At 35.0% G+C, this 24387-nt stretch overlaps 1 non-coding gene across 1 annotated transcript; it reads right to left on the bottom strand.

Annotated features, from left to right (window-relative positions):
- Positions 1-3601: 3601 nt before the first annotated feature.
- On the bottom strand, positions 3602-3708 carry LOC129307547 (small nucleolar RNA R71). Its single transcript, XR_008592436.1, has one exon. It is a non-coding gene; the product is annotated as a small nucleolar RNA R71 (small nucleolar RNA).
- Positions 3709-24387: the final 20679 nt, after the last annotated feature.

The raw sequence follows: 24387 nt of genomic DNA on the forward strand, positions 1-24387 counted from the left end.
TGAAAATATGAAGTGGATTCTAAAGAAGTCTACTAACCCACCAGGACCCAAATAGATTTGGGTACCTAAGAAAATATGACATTTGTGCAAGTATCAAGGAGAATGATAGAACACATTTGTTACCCACTTTTATTTGTCAATTAGGACCATTTTATTAATGATTTATCACCTTCAAGTGCACACATTGCATTAGATTTGGAACTTTGCCTAAGTTTCTAAGATCAGTGCACTAGGGGCATTTTGGTCCAAAAAATGAACTTTTGAGAAAATGTACAAGAAAAATTGACAAAGTGCATTTTATGTCCAGTTGATGAATGGTGAAATTATATTTTTAAAATTCATTTTAGTTTGGGAGTAATTAAATAAAAAAGTCAACACTTTCTTAAGTGTCTTAGTTTGTCCTAGTTTTTGGTTTGCCTTTGTGTGAAAATTTTTATATAATTTTGTGCAGCCTGAAACTTGGTTAATTTAATAAATTCTCCCTTCTAATTATGAATTTAATTCTGGACATGAATTAGATTTTATTATATCATATGCTATTTAATTGAATTATGTGATTTATGTGACATAGGTGGCATGTGACTTGTGCATCAATTGGGCAATTGAGGTCAACACTCCTTGAGGACAATGGCTGATGGTTTGCACGTGAATTATGATTATTTTGAGGGATTAGATCAGCTAAAATGATGTGGATGACACATGGGAAATTAGGCACACATTGGAATCATCTACAAACCAATAGGAAGTTGCCACCTTGCAAGTGTGACAAGGCTCCCATTTACATTTTAATTTCTTTTTCCTTATTTTAATTAAGCTTCAGCTGATGGGAGACACCAAGGAGCACGCCATTTTAAGTCCCAAATGGGATCCAACACATATCTCATTCATCTTCCACATTCTCTCTCTCTTGTTCATAGTGTTCTTCATTTTCTCTCTTTTGTTCTTCATTTTCCAGCACCCTAACCTCCATTTTCAGCCACCAAACCTCCACAAAACTCATACCATTCTTCTCCTCTCTTCATTTTCGTTCCATCCCTTCCATTTTCACAAGGATTGAAGCTCATTTCCATCATTCAAGAGCTATGGAGTTTGGCCTTCACAAGCAATCACTAGGGTTCTTGAAGATGAAGATTGGCTAAGTTTCTTTGTGGAATCCTAGAGAGATGAAGATGGAGGATGAGTCTTGAGCTTCAAATTGGCTAAGTTCTTTTGTTTCCTATCCTCTTCTCTTTTTACTAGATGGTTAGATTCCTTAATCTAGGGTTTAATCATCTTAGCTTATAAATTCTAATTTGAATTTGATGTTGATGTAAAGAGAGAGGATTGTTTCATTTAATTTCTTCCTTGGACAGCCATGACTGAATTTTGCCACTCTTTGTTTGGCACATAATCTTGTGTTTTTCAATTAGTGAATTTCTTGTGTTAATATTGCATAATCTTGTGGTGTTAATGCTTGTGTTGTTGAGTAGCTTGACATAATCTTGTGGTTGCTCAATTTATGTGTTTGACCATGGCTGTTGAGAGAGGATTTTGAGTGAATCACTTGGCTAATGTCTTCACCAATTGGTTAATTGAACTAGGGACTTTAATCTAAGACCTAGGGAGGTTAGCTAATTAGGTTAATTGGCTTAGGATAATTTTCTTAAGTCATGACAGCTTTAGTCAAGAGGAAAGGGAAGCTAAACTTAGCCTAATCATGAGAAGATAATGAGTCCAAAATCAACTAATCTCTAGGGTTCCATTATTGTAAAAAGGGAAGTTCATTTCACTCACTTTCACTAGCATTTTAATTACTTGCATATTAGGTAATTAGTTTAGATAATTAGCTAGATAACTAAATTCCTACAAACTTTGGTTGATTTATTTCACTAGATAACTTTCAATTAGACTTAAAACCATTCCTTGGGAGATGACCTAGGGTTGGCCCTATATTGCATTAGGGTTAGCTTTAGTGTAATTTTGAGGATAAGCGACTAATTTCCTATCAAAATTTTGGCGCCGTTGCCGGGGAATGGTTTAAGTTTAATTCTAAGGTTGTTTAGTACTTAATTTACATTTTTAGTGTTCCTGAAAATTTTTTGAAAAATTATAAAAATTTGTTTTTGTGTTTTGTTTAGTGTTTTTTGTGTGTTTTGAGTGTTTTTATTCTGTTTTGAAAAAAAAAAAAAATTAGTGCAATTTTCGTTGGTTTGGTGTAGAGCTGAAAATACTCTGTTTCTAGTGTCTCTGTCTGAAATTGAAAAATTAACTGGGAATGAGTCTGAGGGAATTTGAACTTGAAATTTATTTCATTGAAAGCTCTATATCCTAGCTTCACTTTAAAATTGGTTTGGTCAATTTTGGACGTGGGAAGTGTCCTGTGGAAATTTTACAATCTAACAAGGTCCAGGGAGCCATTACAGAGGATTCCCAAAACCCTGTTTCAACTTTGAGTTAGCATATCTTCCTCTTTGTGCGTTCAAATTGATTGATTCCAGTTTCATTTTTCTTATCGCTGTCTTATCTTTGTTTCTTGTGTTTAGGATTTTCTTCAATTTTTCCATTTTCCTATTTGAAAGTTTGTTAGAAGCTCTGAAGGTCTTCTGGACGAAATCCTGTTTCTCCAGACTTGAGGACCAACTTGTGAAAAATTCTGGGAACGATTGGGAAGGATTTTTAATCTAAAAGTTTTATATAATTTTCCTGTATATCTCTTGTGTTTCTCATAAAAGTTTCAGGGGAATTTATCATGTGGATTTGCTGATAGAAAATTCACAAGTTCACTGTCTCCAGAGAGCCTACTGTGCGAATTCCAGAATTGCCAAAGCTTCTTGATTGAGCATTTCTAACTCTCTTTCTACTTGTTTGGTGTTATTTTTTTTTTCATTTTGTTGCTATTGAGTTTAATAAAAAAAATAAAAAAAATTATTTCTCTTGCTTTTGTGTGTTTTGAATTGTTTCATGTTGATTTGCATTTTAGTTTAGCTTGTTCTTTGTTCTTAATTTTCTTGAGCTTGATTAGTGCATGACCCGAAGAAAACATACCTCTTTTGTTGAATTAGATCCAGAAATTGAAAGGACTATTTCTAGATTGAGAAGATCACAACCTATTCTTGATTCTCATTTGGTTTGTAATTCAACAATGGAAGGTATCTTAGGACATGAGCATGTGCATAATGAGGGCCATGGGAATGGGAATGAGAATTTGCATGATGATGGCCATGTTAATAATGAATTTGAAGGCTTGCATAACCCTAGAGAGGAGAGGAGCATTAGGCAATTAACTCAACCTAATTGGCATGATAATCCTTATGGCTTATATGTTCCTCCTACTAATGTTCAATTTGAAATTAAATCCTCCTTGATTAATGCATTGCCTAAATTTCATGGGTTACCAGGAGAGGATTGTCATAGGTTTTTGCATACTTTCCTATTGGTTTGTGATACTATGAAGCCTATGCATGTAAATGTTGATGATGTTCAAGCTAAGGCTTTTGTATTTTCTCTTGAAGGTTTAGCAAAGGAGTGGTATTTCAACTACCCTTCTTATGTGAAAGTGAGCACATGGGCCGAGCTAAGAAGACTCTTCTTAGATAAATTCTTTCCAAATTCCAAGGTCACCAATTTGAGAAAGCAAATCTATGGGGTCCAACAAGGAGAGGATGAGAGTCTCTATGAGTATTGGACTAGATTCCAAGGCCTTTTGGCTAAATGCCCACACCATCAAATTTCTAGTGAGAATTTAGTCCAATATTTCTATGAGGGCTTGATTCCAAGAGACAAAGTTAACATTGATGCCGCTAGTGGTGGATGCTTGATTGACCTCACTTCCTTAAAGGCTTGGGAACTAATTGACAAGATGGCTTCAAGTGGTGCTCAATACTCTACAAGGGAAAAGAGAAATGTGAATATGGTAGGTTCCTCAGTTCTTAATGATTCATATGTGGACTTGCTAGCTGCCAAGATTGGGAGAATGTTGGCTCCACAAATATCTCAAGTGAGCAATGTAAGTACTTCTCAAGCACTTGTCCCTTATTCTTGTACTTTTTGTGACTCACCTATGCATGTAGAAAGCAATTGTCCTATTAAGTTTGAACAAGTAAATGCTATCTACAATGGAAAACAATCCTATGGTGGGAGGCAAGGGCAAGGAGCTTATTCTAATACTTACAACCCTTCATGGAGAGACCATCCTAATTTCTCCTATTCAAATCCAAATGTGGCTTTACAAGACAATCAACAAAGAGGATCCTATCAAAACACCTTTGGCCGTGACCCTCCACCTCATTTGTCTCAAGGTAGCTCTTCTCAAAGCTACAATCCAAGTGGTAATTCTCTTACACCTTCTTCTAATTCTTATAGTGATAGGAGGCTTGTTCCAATTGAGAGTTCTTCTAATTCGAACTCTTCTAATGATGTGAATGTGTTACGTAAGCAGTTGATTGAAATGAACTCTTTGTATAAAAACATGTATGATGGCTTAGGGAACAAGGTAGAGAGTATGGGTAACAAGTGTGAGAACATGAACTCTAAAATTGATGCCCTTACTTCTCAAATGAATATGCTTGCTAACCAATTAAGTGCAGCCAATGCTCAAGCCTCTACATTACCATCCAACACCGTTGCTAATCCTAAAGCTAATCTTAATGCTATCACATTGAGGAGTGGCAAGGAGTTGGGAGAAAGAGTACAAGAAGACAAAAGACAAGGGAAGGCCGAGAAGCCCTCTTTAAATTCTTCAATTGATGTTAATGTTTCTAGTTCTTCTTTTGCTCCTAATGATGCATCTTTTTGTAGAGATGATGAGGATGAAAACATTGAGGAGATCATATGTGAGCAACCACCATCTAAGGTGGAAAAGGGGACTATGGCCGAGTTGTTTAGTAAGGAAAAAGAGGGAGAGGCCGAGCAAAGTGAAACAAGAAAGGAGAGTTCAAGGAAGGAAGAAGGAAAGCAAAGTCAAGAGATTATGAAGAAGCTTCCTTTTCCACAAGCACAAGTGGTCCCTAAGCAAGTAAAGGGACAATTTGATCAAGAGGTATATGATTTCTTCCACAAGATTCATGTTAATGTACCCTTGATGGATGTAGTTAAGAACTTTCCTAAGTATGCCAAATTTTTGAAAGATTGTTGTACAAATAAAAGAAAATTTAGGCCTAATGCAAGGGTACAATTACCCTCATCTGTGAGTGCTATCATGAAGCCTCAACTCCCTATAAAATGTGAGGACCCCGGTTCCTTCACAATTCCATGCAAGATTGGCAACACACATTTTTCTCATGCATTGATAGACTTAGGTGCAGCCATTAATGTTATGCCTCTTTCAATTTATCATGCCTTGAGTCTTGATTGCATGCATAAGACACCTATGATATGCCAATTAGCGGATAGAAGTGTTAGAAGACCACATGGAGTAGTAGAAGACTTGTTGGTTTGTGTTAAAGGTCTATTATTTCCTGTGGATTTCTATGTGCTTGATATGTCAAAAGAAGGGAGTGGGGATGATATTTTGATTTTAGGAAGGCCATTTATGAGGACTGCCCGTACATTGATTGACATGGAAAAAGGTAGTTTGATTTTGAAATGTGGAGAGGATCATGTTATTTTTAATATATATGAAGCAATGAAACATCCTTTTGAGGATTATTCTTTGTTAGGTGTAAGTTCCATTGAGTTATTGCTTCATGATGCTTGTGAGTCTCACATGCTTGATTCTTTCTCACATGTTGATGATGATTTGTCTCTTGTTACTACTACATGTATTGATGGATGTAGTTGTCCTATTTGTTTAGAGATTGATGCATGCTTGAATGATGCAACTACTTCTTCTCATGATTTGTTTAAAATATCTCCTATGCTTGATCTTGAAATGCTTGAGAAGGGTATATCTTCTTGTGTTGTAGGTACTAAAGCCATTAAGGCCGAATCTATGAGTTTTTCTCCACTCGAGCTTGATGTTCTTAGGATTCCCAAGCTATTGGAGGAAAATTCTACACTTTCACATGTCGAGGCCGTGGCTCAAGTCCAAGCACTTGAGGACAAGTTGCAAGAAAAGGGGGAGGCTGTAAAGAAAGAAGAGGAGAAATCAAAAACAAGTGAGAAGCCTAAAAGACAAGATAGTACCATGGAATATTCCACCAAATTAGACTTGAAGAAGCTCATTCCCTCTTGTGTAGAGCCACCTACCTTGGAGTTGAAGCCTTTACCATCCAATCTCAAGTATGCATATCTCATTGAGAATGAGAAGCTTCCGGTAATAATTTCTAACTCTTTATCTCTTGAGGAAGAAAATGCATTACTTGATGTGTTGAGAAAGAACATACATGCTATTGGTTGGACTTTGGCTGACATTCCTGGTATTGACCCTATTGTGTGCACACATAAAATTTTTCTTGAGGACAATGCTAAGCCCATTAGGCAACCACAAAGGAGACTTAACCCATTGATTTTAGATGTGGTAAAGAAAGAGGTTGTTAAGCTACTTAGTGCTGGGATCATCTATCCTATAGCTGACAGTGAGTGGGTGTCTCCAACCCAAGTTGTACCTAAGAAAGGGGGGATTACTGTGGTAAAAAATGAGAAAGGAGAGCTTGTTCCAACTAGAGTTCAAAATGCTTGGAGAGTGTGCATAGACTATAGGAAGCTCAATAATGTGACTAGGAAGGACCATTTTCCTTTGCCTTTTATTGATCAAATGCTTGAGAGATTGGCTTCCAAGTCCCATTATTGCTTCCTAGATGGGTTTAGTGGGTATTTTCAGATTCCTATAGCTCCTAGTGACCAAGATAAGACTACCTTTACATGCCCCTTTGGTACATTTGCCTATAGGAGGATGCCTTTTGGTCTTTGCAATGCACCTGGTACTTTTCAAAGATGCATGATGTCCATATTTTGTGATTTTATTGAACATTGCATGGAAGTCTTTATGGATGATTTTACTGTGTATGGTGAGTCCTTTGATTCATGCTTGCATTCTTTAGATAAAGTGCTTGGTAGGTGCATTGAAAAGAAGCTTGTGCTTAACTTTGAAAAATGCCATTTCATGGTAGATAAAGGAATTGTTTTAGGCCATTTGATTTCTTCCAATGGCATAGAGGTGGATAAGGCCAAAGTAGATGTGATTGCTTCTTTGCCATATCCTGTTTGTTTGAAAGATTTGAGATCATTTTTGGGACATGCAGGCTTTTATAGGAGATTTATAAAGGGGTTTAGTGAAATTGCTTTGCCTATGTCTAAACTCTTACAAAAAGATGTTGATTTTGTTTTTGATGATGCTTGCAAAAGGAGTTTTGACACTTTGAAAAGCATGCTCATTTCCCCTCCCATTCTTAAAGCCCCAAATTGGTCTTTACCTTTTGAGTTGTCATGTGATGCTTCTAATTTTGCTGTGGGAGCTATGCTTGGTCAAAGAGAGGGCAAGTTATCATATGTGATTGCTTATGCATCTAGGACCCTAGATTCAGCTCAGGTTAATTACACCACAACTGAGAAAGAGTTGTTTGCTATTGTTTTTGCACTTGATAAATTTAGATCATATCTTCTTAACTCTAAAGTTGTTGTGTACACTGACCATGCTGCTGTGAGGTACTTGTTTAAGAAGACAGATTCTAAGCCTCGCTTGATTCGATGGGTGATCTTAATGCAAGAATTTGATGTGGAGATAAGGGATAGGAGTGGTTCTACCAATCAAGTAGCGGATCATTTGTCTAGACTACCTCATTTAAAAGCTACTATGGTAAACTCTAACCCTACTATTCCTTGTGATTCATTTCCTGATGAGGCATTGTGTGCCATTTCATCTAAGCCTCCATGGTATGCCTCTTTTGCTAACTATATTGAGTGTAGAGTCTTGCCTCCTTGTGCTTCACGTTTTGCCATTGAAAAATTGAAAAGAGAGTCTAGATTTTACATTTGGGAACCACCTTTGATGTGGAAGATTTGTAGTGATAAAGTGATTAGGAGGTGTGTTGATGATGTTGATGTGCCTTCTGTTCTTGAATTTTGTCACTCTCATGCATGTGGTGGTCATTTTAGCTCAAATAAGACAGCTAGGAAGGTTTTAGATTGTGGATTGTATTGGCCTAGCTTGTTTAAAGACTCTTATGAATTTTGTAAAGCATGCTTGAAATGTCAAAAGGTTAGTAGTTGGGGTAAGAGACATGAAATGCCTCAACAACCCATTTTATTTTGTGAGATTTTTGATGTTTGGGGCATTGACTTCATGGGTCCCTTTCCACCATCCTTTAGTTTTGAGTACATATTACTTGGTGTTGATTATGTTTCAAAGTGGATTGAAGCCATTCCTACTAGAACTTGTGATGCTAAGATTGTTTTGAAGTTTCTCAAATCTAATATTTTTTGTAGGTATGGAGTTCCTAAGGCCTTGGTAAGTGACCAAGGATCCCACTTTTGCAATAAGATGATGAAGGCTCTCTTGGCTAAATATGGGGTGCATCACAAAATCTCTACACCATATCATCCCCAAACTAATGGCCAAGCCGAAGTATCAAATAGAGAAGTCAAGAAAATCCTAACCAAGGTGGTGAACACAAATAGGAAGGATTGGTCTTTACACTTGGAGGATGCTTTGTGGGCTTATCGGACCGCTTATAAGACTCCCATTGGCATGTCTCCTTTTCGATTGGTGTATGGAAAGGCTTGCCACCTCCCTGTGGAGATAGAGCATAGGGCCTATTGGGCCATCAAGAAACTAAACTTGGATTTCCATCTTTCGGCTAAGGAGAGATTTCTTCAAATGCAAGAACTTGAGGAGCTTAGGTTGGATGCCTATGAGTCTTCTAGAATCTATAAGGAGAAAACAAGGATCCTTCATGACAAGCTAATCTTGAGGAAAAAGTTCCAAGAAGGAGATCAAGTCCTCTTGTTCCAAACAAGGTTTATTCATAAGCATGCCAAGTTGAAGTCTAAGTGGGAGGGACCATATCTAGTGACCAAGGTGTTTCCCTATGGGGTTTTGCAACTCTTGAATAAAGCCACGGGTTCCACTATGCAAATCAATGGTCACCTATGCAAGCTCTACAAAGATGCCAAATCACTTCAAAAGGAGGAGGACTTCTCTCAACATGTTTTTGAACCACCATGATAAGGTTGTATCTCTCTAACCTTGAGCTTTTACCTTCCTTTAATTGATATATTTAATGATAGGTATAGTTCAAGTGTGGGGGAGATGAACCTAGTAGGAAAATTAGAGTTTATTTGCTTTATTTGACTTCTTTGTTTTGTGTTTTAGTTTGAAAAAAAAAAATATCTGCACCACACTTTTGTTATGCATTCATTATTGATCTCACCTTATTTTATCACTAGTCTATACATACATTGAGGACAATGCATGATTTAAGTGTGGGGGAGAGAAATAAACATTTTTTTTGTTTGTTTGGTTTTGTTTGGTTTTGCAAAAAAAAAATTCAAAAAAAAAATTCTTTGTTTTGTTTTGTTTGAGGTTACTTAATTACCTAGCTCTTGAATGGATATTTTGATTCTTGAGATGTGGTAATTTTTAGGATTGAATAGGTGTGAAGTGAACATTCTTTTACCTTGAATTAATGGATTAGAGTGGCATATTACCCTTTCATGGAAGAGGCTAAACACTCATGTGTGATTAATTCCTTAGTGATGTTACCCTCTAGAATTTGTTTCACTTCTTAATTAAGACCATATATCTTGCACTTGTTTGATAGGAGATGAGAGATGGCATTCATAAAAAATAGCCAAGAGCCAAATAGCCAACCTATTATTATTTATTATCCTTTGTTAGCCACTTTGAGCCTTTGGTTTGATTCTTAAAAAAAAAATATTCACCCTATTTTTCCCCAAGGAATGCATGTTACACTTTTATATGTCTTTTTAATATTCATTGCATGTCCTAGATCAAATGAGTGGATGCCTATTATCATTTCTCTATCCATTACTTCCATTGTTTTCAAAGAGTTAGGGGCAACCAAAAAAAAAACAACAAAGATAGATTTGAAAAAAAAAATAGTCAAAAAGAAAAGAAATAAAGTTGCTAGAAAAAGAAAAAAAAAGAAGAAAAAAAAGAAAAGAAAGAAAAAAAATAAAAATAAAAATAAAAAGTTGCCTAGCTCATCCATTCCATTTGTTTTATTATTTCTTATCATTTCTTTCCATCCTCATTGTGTTAAGGTGTTCACTCAATTGAGTTAGGTTATGCTTTGCATATTAAGGGGATATATCTTGATTTAGCATTATTTTGATGCTAACCCTATTTTTTTTTATATACATGCATTTCTTAGACATCCTTTCATTACCTATATCACAACCTAATAAAGTCCATTTGATTCTTGATTGCAAGTGCTATTTAGTGATGGAGATGTAGAAGGGTTACAAATTCATAGTAGGGTTTATCCTAAGAAATTTTGAGTGAAATTTAATACCTTATACACTTTGAGTGATGAGAGCAAACACTTAACCTAGAGAGGCTTACTCTTTGACATTGATTCTTGGTAAGGGTTTGTTTGTGATGTGCATAATTCTTTCGTAATTATTGCCACATTGATTGATAATTTGTAGAAGTTCATGAGCTAGTATTTTAGTGACTTGAAACAATGTTTTTCTCTTATTTCTTTGTCTTATAGTTTCTTTTGGGACCTTTTTCACTTGATTTTGCCCGGAGTGCAAAAGCTAAGTGTGGGGGAATTGATAGAACACATTTGTTACCCACTTTTATTTGTCAATTAGGACCATTTTATTAATGATTTATCACCTTCAAGTGCACACATTGCATTAGATTTGGAACTTTGCCTAAGTTTCTAAGATCAGTGCACTAGGGGCATTTTGGTCCAAAAAATGAACTTTTGAGAAAATGTACAAGAAAAATTGACAAAGTGCATTTTATGTCCAGTTGATGAATGGTGAAATTATATTTTTAAAATTCATTTTAGTTTGGGAGTAATTAAATAAAAAAGTCAACACTTTCTTAAGTGTCTTAGTTTGTCCTAGTTTTTGGTTTGCCTTTGTGTGAAAATTTTTATATAATTTTGTGCAGCCTGAAACTTGGTTAATTTAATAAATTCTCCCTTCTAATTATGAATTTAATTCTGGACATGAATTAGATTTTATTATATCATATGCTATTTAATTGAATTATGTGATTTATGTGACATAGGTGGCATGTGACTTGTGCATCAATTGGGCAATTGAGGTCAACACTCCTTGAGGACAATGGCTGATGGTTTGCACGTGAATTATGATTATTTTGAGGGATTAGATCAGCTAAAATGATGTGGATGACACATGGGAAATTAGGCACACATTGGAATCATCTACAAACCAATAGGAAGTTGCCACCTTGCAAGTGTGACAAGGCTCCCATTTACATTTTAATTTCTTTTTCCTTATTTTAATTAAGCTTCAGCTGATGGGAGACACCAAGGAGCACGCCATTTTAAGTCCCAAATGGGATCCAACACATATCTCATTCATCTTCCACATTCTCTCTCTCTTGTTCATAGTGTTCTTCATTTTCTCTCTTTTGTTCTTCATTTTCCAGCACCCTAACCTCCATTTTCAGCCACCAAACCTCCACAAAACTCATACCATTCTTCTCCTCTCTTCATTTTCGTTCCATCCCTTCCATTTTCACAAGGATTGAAGCTCATTTCCATCATTCAAGAGCTATGGAGTTTGGCCTTCACAAGCAATCACTAGGGTTCTTGAAGATGAAGATTGGCTAAGTTTCTTTGTGGAATCCTAGAGAGATGAAGATGGAGGATGAGTCTTGAGCTTCAAATTGGCTAAGTTCTTTTGTTTCCTATCCTCTTCTCTTTTTACTAGATGGTTAGATTCCTTAATCTAGGGTTTAATCATCTTAGCTTATAAATTCTAATTTGAATTTGATGTTGATGTAAAGAGAGAGGATTGTTTCATTTAATTTCTTCCTTGGACAGCCATGACTGAATTTTGCCACTCTTTGTTTGGCACATAATCTTGTGTTTTTCAATTAGTGAATTTCTTGTGTTAATATTGCATAATCTTGTGGTGTTAATGCTTGTGTTGTTGAGTAGCTTGACATAATCTTGTGGTTGCTCAATTTATGTGTTTGACCATGGCTGTTGAGAGAGGATTTTGAGTGAATCACTTGGCTAATGTCTTCACCAATTGGTTAATTGAACTAGGGACTTTAATCTAAGACCTAGGGAGGTTAGCTAATTAGGTTAATTGGCTTAGGATAATTTTCTTAAGTCATGACAGCTTTAGTCAAGAGGAAAGGGAAGCTAAACTTAGCCTAATCATGAGAAGATAATGAGTCCAAAATCAACTAATCTCTAGGGTTCCATTATTGTAAAAAGGGAAGTTCATTTCACTCACTTTCACTAGCATTTTAATTACTTGCATATTAGGTAATTAGTTTAGATAATTAGCTAGATAACTAAATTCCTACAAACTTTGGTTGATTTATTTCACTAGATAACTTTCAATTAGACTTAAAACCATTCCTTGGGAGATGACCTAGGGTTGGCCCTATATTGCATTAGGGTTAGCTTTAGTGTAATTTTGAGGATAAGCGACTAATTTCCTATCAGAGAACCACTAATGAAAAGTGATATCTAGATAGTGGCTACTCCAAGTACATGACTGGTGATAACTTCATGTTTTTATATATAGTAGAAAACAAAGATAGTAGAACTATCACCTTTGAAAACAATGAAAAAGGAAGAATTCTAGATATAGGTAAAGTTAGTAAGAATGCATCCAACTCTCCTTTTATTAATAATGTTTATTTGGTTGATGGTTTGGGACATGACCTTTTAAGCATAAATCAATTATGTGATAAGGGCTATGAAGTTATTTTAAATGCTATATTTTGGATTGTGAGAGGTGAGCAAACAGAAAAAACCATTCGAGAAGGGAAGAGAGTTTAGAATGTATATTCAATAAATCTCTATGATGATGAGTCATTGAATACAAAATTTCTCATCTTTATGAATGATGAAAGTTAGATGTGACACAAAAGATTAGCCTATGTTAACATAAAGCAATTGGACAAGCTTGTAAAGAAGGAACTTCCCATTGGACTGCTAAAGATAAAATTCAAAGTTGACAAGCTATCTGATGCTTGTATGAGAGGCAAACAAACCAAGACTATATTTCAAAGAAAAAATGTAGTATCCACATCAAGGCCTCTTGAATTGCTTCATGTAGATGATTGGTCCTTAAAGGATAAAAAGTCTAGGGAGTAATCTCTATACATTTGTTATAGTTGATGATTATTTTAGGTTCACATGGATTATCTTCATGTCTCACAATGACCAAACCTTTAAATATTTTGTGACATTCGTAGCCAAAGTACAAAATGAAAAATGTTTGAAAATTGTGAAGATAAGAGGTGACCATGGTAGGGAATTTGACAATTTCAACTTCATTGAGTTTTGTGAAGAACAAGGAATTAATCATGAATTCTTAGCTCTTAGAACATCTTAACAAAATGGAGTTGTGGAAAGAAAGAATAGAACCTTGAAAGAAATGGCAAGGACTTTGAATGAGAAGAAACTTCCTAAATATTTCTAGACGAATGCCATGAGTACAGCATTTTACATAACCAACATAGCACATATTCAACCTATTCTGAATAAAACTCCTTATGCGCTTTACAAAGGAAGAAAGCCTAACATCTCTCGTCTGTATATATTCAGCTGTAAGTGTTTTATACTCAACAATGATTAGGATAATCTAGATAAGTTTGATTCTAACAGTGATAAAGTTGTATTTCTTGGTTATTCCAATAAAAGTAAAGCTTTTAGAGTCTTTAACAAAAGTGCCTTATCTGTTGAAGAGTCAATTCATGTTAGATTTGATAAATCCTTATCAAATGAGAACAAGGAAGAAGAAACTATGAATCTTCCTCTTGATAATCTCTCACTGAAAGAAAAGGAGGAAAATAAAACTAGCAATGATGCCATGACTAATGATTAAAGTGAAAAGATAAATAATCTTTCAAAAGGTTGGAGATATAGTAAGTCACATCTCATTGATCAAGTCATTAGAGAAGTTAGTAATAGAGTTAAAACAAGAGGTTCACTTAGAGAAGTATGCCATTTCAGTGCATTTCTTTCTAATATTAAACCTTCTGACATTAAAGAAGCCTTAATTAATGAATATTGGCTCATAACAATGTAAGAAGAGTTAAACTAGTTTGAGAGAAATCAAGTTTGGGATTCGGTACCAAGACTAAGTGATCATCCTGTTATTGGGACAAAATGGGTCTTTAAAACAAACTTGATGAAATTGGTATTGTGGTAAGGAATAAGGCCAAGCTAGTAACTAAAGGTTATAATCAAGAAAAAGGTATTGATTATAATGAAACATTTGCTCCTATTATTAAACTTGAGGCTATTAGACTTTTACTTTCTTTTGCTTGCATTAAAGATTTTAAATTTTATCAACTGGATGTTGAAGGTGAATTCTTGAATAGATTAATCAATGAAGAAGTTTATGTAAAGCAACCTTTAAGATTTGAGGATCCATCAATGCCAAATCATGTCTACAAATTGAAGAAAGCATTGTATGGACTAAAGCAAGCATCAAGATCTTGGTATGATAGGTTAAGTACTTTTCTATTAAATAATAACTTAAAAAGAGAAATGGTGGATAAAACATTATTTTATCAACTTGAAGGTAGTAATATCCTTGTAGTTCAAATTTATTTTGATGATATTATTTTTGGAGTTACTAATGAGGTTCTTGGTGAGAAATTTGCTAAGATTATGCAAGGAGAATTTGAGATGACTATGGTAGGAGAGCTAAACTTCTTTCTCAGATTGTAAATTAAGCAAATGAGGGATGGGATCTTCATAAGCCAAACCAAGTACACTCAAGAATTGATAAAGAAGTTTGGATTCAAAAATTCATATCCAAGCAACATACCTATGAGTGCATCAATTAAAATGGATAAGGATGAAAAAGGAAAAAAGGAGGATCAATCAAAATTTAGGCAAATGATTAGATCACTACTTTACTTGACTGCTAGCAGACCTGATATCATGTTTAGTGTTTGTATGTGTATAAGATTGCAAGCTGATCCAAGGATAGTTTCCAAAAAGAGGAAATTCTAAATTGATTGCTTGCTAATCATAGAGGGTACAAGACATATACAAAAAGTACTGAACTTATCAATTTTGGTGGCTCATTAATATCATGGTTTAGTAAGAAACAAAATAATGTGTCCTCATCATGTGAAATTGAATACTTGGTGGCTAGAAGATGATGTGCATAGATTTTATAGTTGAAACAATAATTGGAAGATTTGGGAGTTCATCTCAAGGAAATTCCAATCAGATGTAACAATGCTAGCACCATCAACTTAGCTAAGAATCCTGTCCAACACTCAAAAACCAAGCACATTGACATCAGACACCACTTCTTAAGAGACCATATGCAAAAAAAGGACATTATATGGGAATTTGTGCTTACCACCGAACAACTAGTAGATATATTCATCAAACCTCTGGCTGAAGAACAATTTACATTTATCAGAAGGGAATTGGGAATGGTAAATCTTAATGAGTTGTAGGTTTTCTAAATTCAAATAAATTACATTTTAAATCTTTTACTAACTTAAGCTTTGGAGTTGCTAAGCTGTTTTTACATGAAGAAATCTATGAATCTTGATCTCATTAAGGTAAATCTTAAAGAAAGAAGTCATAAGATCAGGTATAATATGCTTAAAAGATAGGATATTACTATTAGAAAATGATTCTTGAATGTTTAAGTGTCATGTCTTACGTGAATTTACCTGCTTTTGTTTTCTTTCCATTTAGCTACATTTTCACACGTGAAACAGGAATGTTCACTCGTGTGAAATAACACTTAGGAAATCTTCACTTCTGAATTGTGCTAAATCATGCATGAAGATATTAATCTTGCTTGCGTGAAATAGCACTTAGTGAATCCTTCTTCCTAAGAAGTGTAAAATCACGTGTGATAGAGGAAGGTTTACTTGCATGAAATGCCTTCCCGAGAGCATGGTGTTTAAGTGTGGTCATTTCACATATGAAAGTAATTTGTGATCACATGTGACTTTATCGATATGTATTATGCATTATTTGATTGTTATTCTAGCTACTTACTCTTGTGTGAAACTTGCTCGACACAAATGAGAAATAGCACTTGGTCAATTAAAAGTGTTAAATCACGTGTGAAACTAGTTTTGTCTCACATGTGATCTTGCATTACCTATATATATCTTCCTCATCTGCCTTCATTTTCACATGTGAACCAATATTCTTTTTTCTAGCTGTTACTCAATCCTTCCTTCTCAACTGCCTTCTTGATTCTTCTCTGGCTGTTTTGGCATTGGAATTTATTTTCCTATCACTTCTAATCTACTTCTCGCATCTCACTTCACTCAGAAATCATCTCTTTCTATGACCTAAATTCTTCAATTCTCTAAAAATTCTCTGCGATGGCAAGAACAAAGGAAATTGGAAAGCGAACTAGTAAAGAGGTCATGAAGAAGAGAAAATTTACAGAAGCTTTGATTAGAGAAGGTAGCAAATCACCTTCTCGATCATCAAAGAGGCTCAGAACTCTAAGAAAATTCAAAGGGCCTACTTTTACATCAGAGCCTGCTACAACTAATCAATAAGAAGAAGCTTTGATCAGAATTGGCAGAGACTTGTCAAACGATGGTAGCAATATGCCTCAAAGTGAAGTTTTAGAGGCAAATATCATAGATGTAAAACTTCTGAGCTCCAAGCATCAATCTAGATTTAATCAGTACTTCTCCTTTGCAGTAGTAGTCACGAGTCATTACACCAAATATGATTCTTTTATCAAAGCTTGTAACTTTGATATAAATGAATATTTGAGTGACTATAAAGGCCTATTGGAGCTTAACATCTCATACTTAGCTGAAGTAGTAAAGGCTTTCTATGCTAGCTTCGGATAGGATAGGCAAAAGATGACTTATAAGGCTAATGTTTGAGGATGTCCAATGTACTTTACTCTGAAGAGTTTAGGACATATGCTTGGTCTTGAAGTAAGGGGTTTAGAACTTCAAGAGTTTGATTGTGCAAATCAAAGGAATGCTCCTAAATAATGCTCAAAGGAAGAGAAATACAGAGAAATAATGATGATAGAGGATGTACCTAAAGAGGCTTTAAAACATGGTTTTATCTTCAGACCAATTTCATTCCCTTTCAAGCATCAAATACTGGCATACGTTATGGCAAGGTTCTTTCTTAACAAAAGGTTAGCCTTTAATACTTATACTAAGTTCAAGACTGAGTTCCTCACCAGAATGATTAAGAAGCAAAAGATTAATATATTTCACCACATATTAACTAAGATGTTTCATGTTTCTAAAGTTGACACTAAGAGGAAGAAGAAACAGAAGAAAGATTGAAATCTCTACTTTGCATCAGTTGTGTCTGCTATCCTAAAGAGATTTCGAGCTAAATATACTGAAGGAACAGTGTTGGAGCTAACAGAATTTAAGGATACTGCTCTTTATAAAATAAATTTCAAGCTATAAGGGAACATTTTTTGTTCCAAAGGAAGAAGAAGAGCTTGCTGATCCTATTGCAGCAAGGAAGAAAAACAAGTTACACAAGAAAGTTGCCGTTAGAACATTTGAGGCTGTTGGAGCTTCTTCATCATAGCCCCCTTTACAGATGCCTACTCTACTTGACATGTCGAATGTTTGCCTATATAAAATCCTCAATGGAATTGAAGGAAAGCTTAACCAAGCAATGATGCGTCTTAAAAACAACATCAAAGGACTTGGTGACATGATGTTATACTTAAATGGCAAGCTGGATAGAATCACGGATCACCTCAAAATCTTAGAGACACAAGGGGAAATTGTCAAACAAGAAGATGAGGCTGGTCTTTCAGGTTTATAGAAGGTTTAGTACACATAGTGGATTCATCCTTAACCTCCAAAACTTATTCTGACCTACCTTACTCTCCATTTAGAATGCCTTTACTAGGTGATTCTTCTTCTCAAGAGCAAGAAAATCTTCTTTCTAAAAGAGATCAAGGATCTTCCATTCATCTTCAACAAGAACACCAACCTCTAGACTCCCAACCTGAATATTAAAGCCACCATGATACTTTAAAACCCATTCATCCTTTTGATAGCATGCCACATCCTCATATTCCCTCTCTACCAAAATCCTCAGACATAGCTAAAACTGTAGAAACACATTCTTTTGAGGAACTGTTTGATAACATTAATGATATGAGTCTTACCAAACTTGTTAGTAAACTCACTCAAAACGTTGGAGAGCCTACTATACCTTTATTCATGCCCATGCTTATGGCCTCTCTGTAACCTCTTTGAGGTTAAACCATAAACTAACTCCAGTAACATAATTATTCGAGGTGTTAAAGAGAATTTCTCAAAATTATTTCAAAAGAATCCTAATTTGCCATTTCAAATCCCGTACATAAATTTAAGGACTCCAAATCAAAGTTTTAAAAATAAAGCAGAAGCTTGAAAATCAATTGGGACCCAAATAATGAGCGTTAGAACTGAAAAATCATTTTTGTGCAGAAAATGACACGTGCGCCGCGGCTTATGGCTCATGTGCCATGGCATGTCTTCTCTGAGCTATGCATCACAGTGTGAGGCACCATGCACCGCGGTGCATTATACGAAATTTAACAGATCAATGCTGTCATTTGATAGCATAGGGAGCGAAATTATGATGCATCCCAAATCCGTCTGACGTTTGATTGAGGTGGTTTTGGTGTCTATACGGAGCTTTCTCCTAGATCTAGCTAATGGCACCGGTTCCACACTCATTCATTTTCTATCAAAAGTTGGACACTAAAACTTATTTTGACACATTTTCACAAAATTTCCCAAATAGGGTGTCCCAATTCAACCACACATGCCAGTAGCCTACACCAACCCTCCGATCACACTCAATAGACTCTTGCAAACTCGTGCAATACACCACACACAACCAAAAACACTTATTTCACAAAATTACCACTCAACCCCAATTTCACAAAACATAGAGGGGGAGGAAAAGTTGCACAAAAATCAACCATTTCATTCTATTTCTCAAAAATACAAATGTTCATACTTGCACAATTATTTTGGCCTTAGCCTAGGGTTCACAATAAAAATCACTAACCCAAGGCACAAAATACACTAGTTAATCACAAAATCATACAAGTAGTACACCAATCATGACAATTAATCCTAATTGGCAATTACATTAATAAATACATATGAAAACAACTAAAGAGAGCCATAAAGAGGATTTACTCCACAAATCCTAAGCTTCTATATGTTTTCCCTGACTTGAATCCGATGAGCTAGTTCCTGAAAATATTGAGAATTAAGGGGTGAGTATAACCACTCAGTAACCGAGTTTCACTTAACCCTTATAGTTACATATTAATTGTAAATAGATGCAAATAGGCACATAAACACATATTTCACATAGCATTAGGCCATGGTTCACAAAACTAACAACCATGTGACCGAGCTTGCCACAAAACACTATATCATGTTATTTTCAAAACATAACTCAGGGTCGCAAAAATGACAACCATGCACCCTTAACACGTGCCAGACTACAAAACTAACAACTATGTGGTTGGATTTATATGCATGATCATATGCTAACCTTATATCCTCCTGTTACCTTCGACATGAAACCGGTGGCTATCACAAGGCTACATCCTTCACGAACTAACCCAGCCTTCCACTTGTGAGGAGCTACCGGGCTAGGGTTAACTCACTCACTTATGTAATCTATTTTCCCCCAATACTAACAACCATAGGGTGTCGTACCCCTAATCTAGCCTCTTCATGAATCGATGGAGACTAGTTAGGTTCAAGTCCTTCATAGAACAAGTGGGACAGTCCCAAAACAACCATGGGACAAGGGCTACCTCCTAATTCTGATGATCAGTGCTAAAGCTAGTTCTCGATTCCAACGGTCACTACCAATACCACATGGATTTCAACCAATCTACTTCTCTCCCTAGGCAAACTCTCGCTAATGATCATGCTATGCATATCTCACACATAATATGCATTTAACAATCTTTTCTCAACACATGAACTCACATAATGCAAATGCTCTACACTTTAACACATATTTCATCACAAATTCTCCACCCCTATTCATAAATCACAATTAATTTCACAAAATGTCAAGGGTGGTAGAAATCAAGGTTTTCTTTCAAAACAAGCCATTTCACAATCACGCACTTGCTAACATGCATCATTAAATTAACCATAAAATACATTTCACAACACAATTAACACACAACTATAAAAATTAAATTTCTCCCGATTACCTCAAACCTTTAAGAGGTCAAAGGTTTACCCCTCACTATATCAACTTCCCAAAGCTTCAACAAGCTCAAAAGGTGCCAAGACGAACCTCTCTACAACCAAATATAAAGATATCATCATCACCTAGCTCTTTAAGCTTAATCAACAAAACCACTATCCATCCATCCCTAATAAGCTCATTAGATTCCACTAATGCACATTATCATTAATAACACCTCAAACCATTATTAATGCACATTAATCTCTTCCAACTACCTCATAAATGCCAATTTTAGATATTAAATGCTCTCATGGACCAACCACTTGTAAAATCATCAATGTGGTGTTCCAATATATTAAATCACTCCCATTAATCTCATTTTAACTAATGGAATCGGACCCATACTATTATAGACTAAAAATCCATCTCCCAACTCAAACCCTACCATAAATAATCATGAATGGGGGAGAGAAAGGAAAAAGAAAGCACCATGATCTAACCTTGGGTGTTTGGGAGCTCTAATCTATCAATAATGAGACCAAAAGTTGTGCCCTAGTAGAGCCAAAATCAAGCTCTTCATTTTCCTCCTCTTTCTTTCTTCTGTTTTCATGCAGATACAAATCAGATATATCTGATTTTTGGCCGTGTGCCACAACGCACGCTGCGCTCTACCTCGGCACATGGCATAAAGGAGCCCGTTACATTTAAATTGTGTCTGTGCATTACGGTGGACCAACCATACACCATGGTGGGTGGCATAGAACACAATCTTCATCTTTTCATCCTCTTTCCTTGCTCGGGTAGCCTGTCATCGATTCGAACCTACTTCTAAGGCTTATGCCAAGTTAAGCCCCTCTAGCTACATACTTCATTAACTTACTATCTACCCTAATTAAGTTAATAAATCAAGATTAGAATTTTTTAAATGTTACACTCTCTACCATCTCCTCTGCACAATCAATAGCAAAAACCTTTTAAAGGAAGAAATCTATACCCAAACACAAACAAACCAAGCCTTCCCTTTGCCAAACTATTGAGGAACCTATGATTAAAGAACCTTAGCACCATCAAGCTCCTATACCTCCTAAAGGGCAAGTTAAAGATGCTATACCAGAATCATCTCCTTTCTTTCCTCGAGCTACTGATGGCTCAAATGAAGCTTTAGATCCCATTCTACTTGTAGATCTAAACGATTCTTTTACTTAGGCAATTATTCTATTAACTTTACTTATAGTCCAAATTTTGTCAGATAGAGAAATCTTGGAAACCCATCTTAGATATTGAGTTTGCTCTCTCTTAGGAAGGTTTGCATCTTTTTAATGATGCCAAAAGGGGAGAAGACTTGTGAAGAAAGATAGGCTAGGCTTAAGGGGGAGTTATATAATTAAGCCTTAGGAAGAAATTCTTTTTCTTTAATGATATGATTGTAATATTTTCTATTATCAATGAAATTTTATGTTTTTCATTTATATGATTCAATCTCTTTACTTAATTTTAGAATTTTATCTTTTAACTCTCCCATATTAGTTTAAGGGGAATTTTTATATTAAACAAAACTAAGAACCTTGATCTTAAGGTTTTGTCATTATTAAAAAGGGGAAGATTGTTAGATCATGTGTTTTGATAATTACAAAACTAAGAGAAGAGGTATTTATTATGTGTCAAGATATAATGAATTATGGATGAATACAAAACCTCAAGAACATGAAATATCAAAAGAAGATGAAGAAAGTTTAGGATAAGTAATTTAAATTCTCTTAGATTCAATGTGAAAACTTAGAGAGCTTAATCACAATTCTTAACAACTAAATGGATGCATCATATGTCTCTTCTATATGCATTAAGACTCATCAAAGTATGTTAAAGCTTGTAAACTTTGGCCTTCTTGCATATGGTTTTTCATATAAAAAGTTTGCAATGTGAAGAGGCAGAATCACGCGTGATTCTACAGGTCACTCATGAGTTTTTACATGTTAGGCACACTGATTGCTAAATCACACGAGTATAAAGAAGTGCTTCACACGTGATTAAGCACTTGTATTATATGTTGCCTTGTGCTTTGTCTCTGCATGCAAAACCATGCGTGAAAAACTTCAGTGTTCACACAAGGTTTAGCACCTGTTCTTCATTATATTGTGACTACGTCTAAAACCACATGTGAGATTGATGGTAGCCACACTTGATTTGTCCCTTGTTGAACAATCACAGTTTGTTTTGTTGAGTCTTAAAACCTCTCAAGTCAAGCTAAAATTGTTCACTTGTATAATTAATGATTCACAAATTCATATCTCTTGATCATGCAAAATCTTGCTTGAGCTATGCTGTGTTCCATATGTGAATATGCATCAGACAAGTTTATACATTAGTGCTTGCAATTTCATACATGATATGTTTTTAGTTTCATGTGAGTTTTGATCACATTGAATGGCCTTGGCATTCTGCTAGCCATTTCACACATGAGAGAGTAAAGGTTCTATGCATGATTTGTCACATAAAATTGATGATAGTTCTTGATGTGCAAAACCACATGTGAGATCAAGTGGTGTACTCACAAGTATAAAGAAGTGCTAAACCATGTGAGAGAGCAGTGAGGTATCACATATGATTAAACATATATAACTGAATGATTATTAATGAGTGCTAAACCACGTAATAAAGCAATGAGGTACCACATGTGATTAAGCACACAGAACTGAATGATCTTTCAGAAGTGCAAAATCATGTATGAGAGGACAAGGTGTTCACATGTGATTTGTCACATTTAACTTTGTGGAACTTCCTTAATACATAATCACGCGTGATTATATGAGTCACTCATAAGAAAATGCACCAACGACTAGAATCACTATTTCAATAGTCTGTCAACTTTAAAGAACTATATAAGTGATTCGTTTTAAACCAGAATAATGACTAATGATCTTTGAGTGAACAAATTGTCATTTGCACATTTAAAGAGCTTTTAAATTGTGATTTTATATATTGCATTTATTTATTATTCTTGAAAAGAATTGTGAAAAGCTTTCAAAGGTTTATAAGCTTCTAAGTTGTATTCTCATCTACTCTTTAAGAGAGTTTTCTATAAAAGCTTTTATTCTATTCTCATAATTCTTGAAAAGAAATTTTTCAAGTGTTGTAACAACTTGCTAGATTATAGCAAGGTATGTTAAGTAAAACAAGACAAGGTTAGTCTTGAGAGTTATATTGTGGTGGCAAGCACCTATTAAAGCTTGTGATTTTAGTTAAAAACCTCAAGTGTAATCTTGAGGAGTAGATATAAGCGAAGTTTGTGGCTGAACCAATATAAATCTTGAGTGTGTCATCTTCTTCCTTCACTTTTTAGATCTTCACTCTTTTTACTCTCTAGTTCATTAATGACAATGTGGGCTATTAAAACACAATAAACCTAATGGGTATGATGAGAAATAGGAGAGTGTGTTTTATGTGAGTTGGAACGAGTGATTAAGGTGTGAAAATCATTCAAGTGAGGGATAATGATGATATCCTTGTGATTCCATTATAAACTAATAGTTTTGGTGCCACTTAAGCTATTTGAAAAGCTTTAGAAGTTGTGTTTTGAGGGATAAACTTTTGACCTCTCAAAGATTTGAGAAAATTGAGGAAAATTTAGTTTATACTTTTATGTGTTAATTAATTACATGATAGAAAGATTGATCTGAAACTTATTAGTATTTCTAAACTTGTGTTTGATGCAAAGTTGGCAAAGTAATAAATTATGTGTTATGTATTAAATGTATGGACTAATGAGAATAATCTATGTGTGCAAATACATATATGAATTGATGATAGTGAGTAAGCATGTATACACAAAAATGGAAAATATGATGTGGTGTATATTAAGTCATGTGGAGCATAATGGTGATGATTTAACGTAAATTATGAATGAATATGTTATATTTGGTATGTGGAATATAGTAGAGAAAAAGGATTATGTGAACATGATATGATGCAATTAATGTTGTTGAATGACATACAACTTGTTAGTATGTGCATAGAATGATCATTAAGGTAGGAGTTCGCCTATAGGGAAAGGAGTAGATTGTTAAACTCATGTGGTAGTGGCAGCTTACTATTGGAATTGGAAGCTTGCATTGGCATTGACTGTTGGAATTAG

The sequence above is a fragment of the Prosopis cineraria genome, unplaced genomic scaffold (assembly GCF_029017545.1).
Source record: "Prosopis cineraria cultivar Desert tree isolate PC_DT_omini unplaced genomic scaffold, ASM2901754v1 PC3, whole genome shotgun sequence".
In the NCBI taxonomy this organism is placed as follows: Eukaryota; Viridiplantae; Streptophyta; class Magnoliopsida; order Fabales; family Fabaceae; genus Prosopis; species Prosopis cineraria.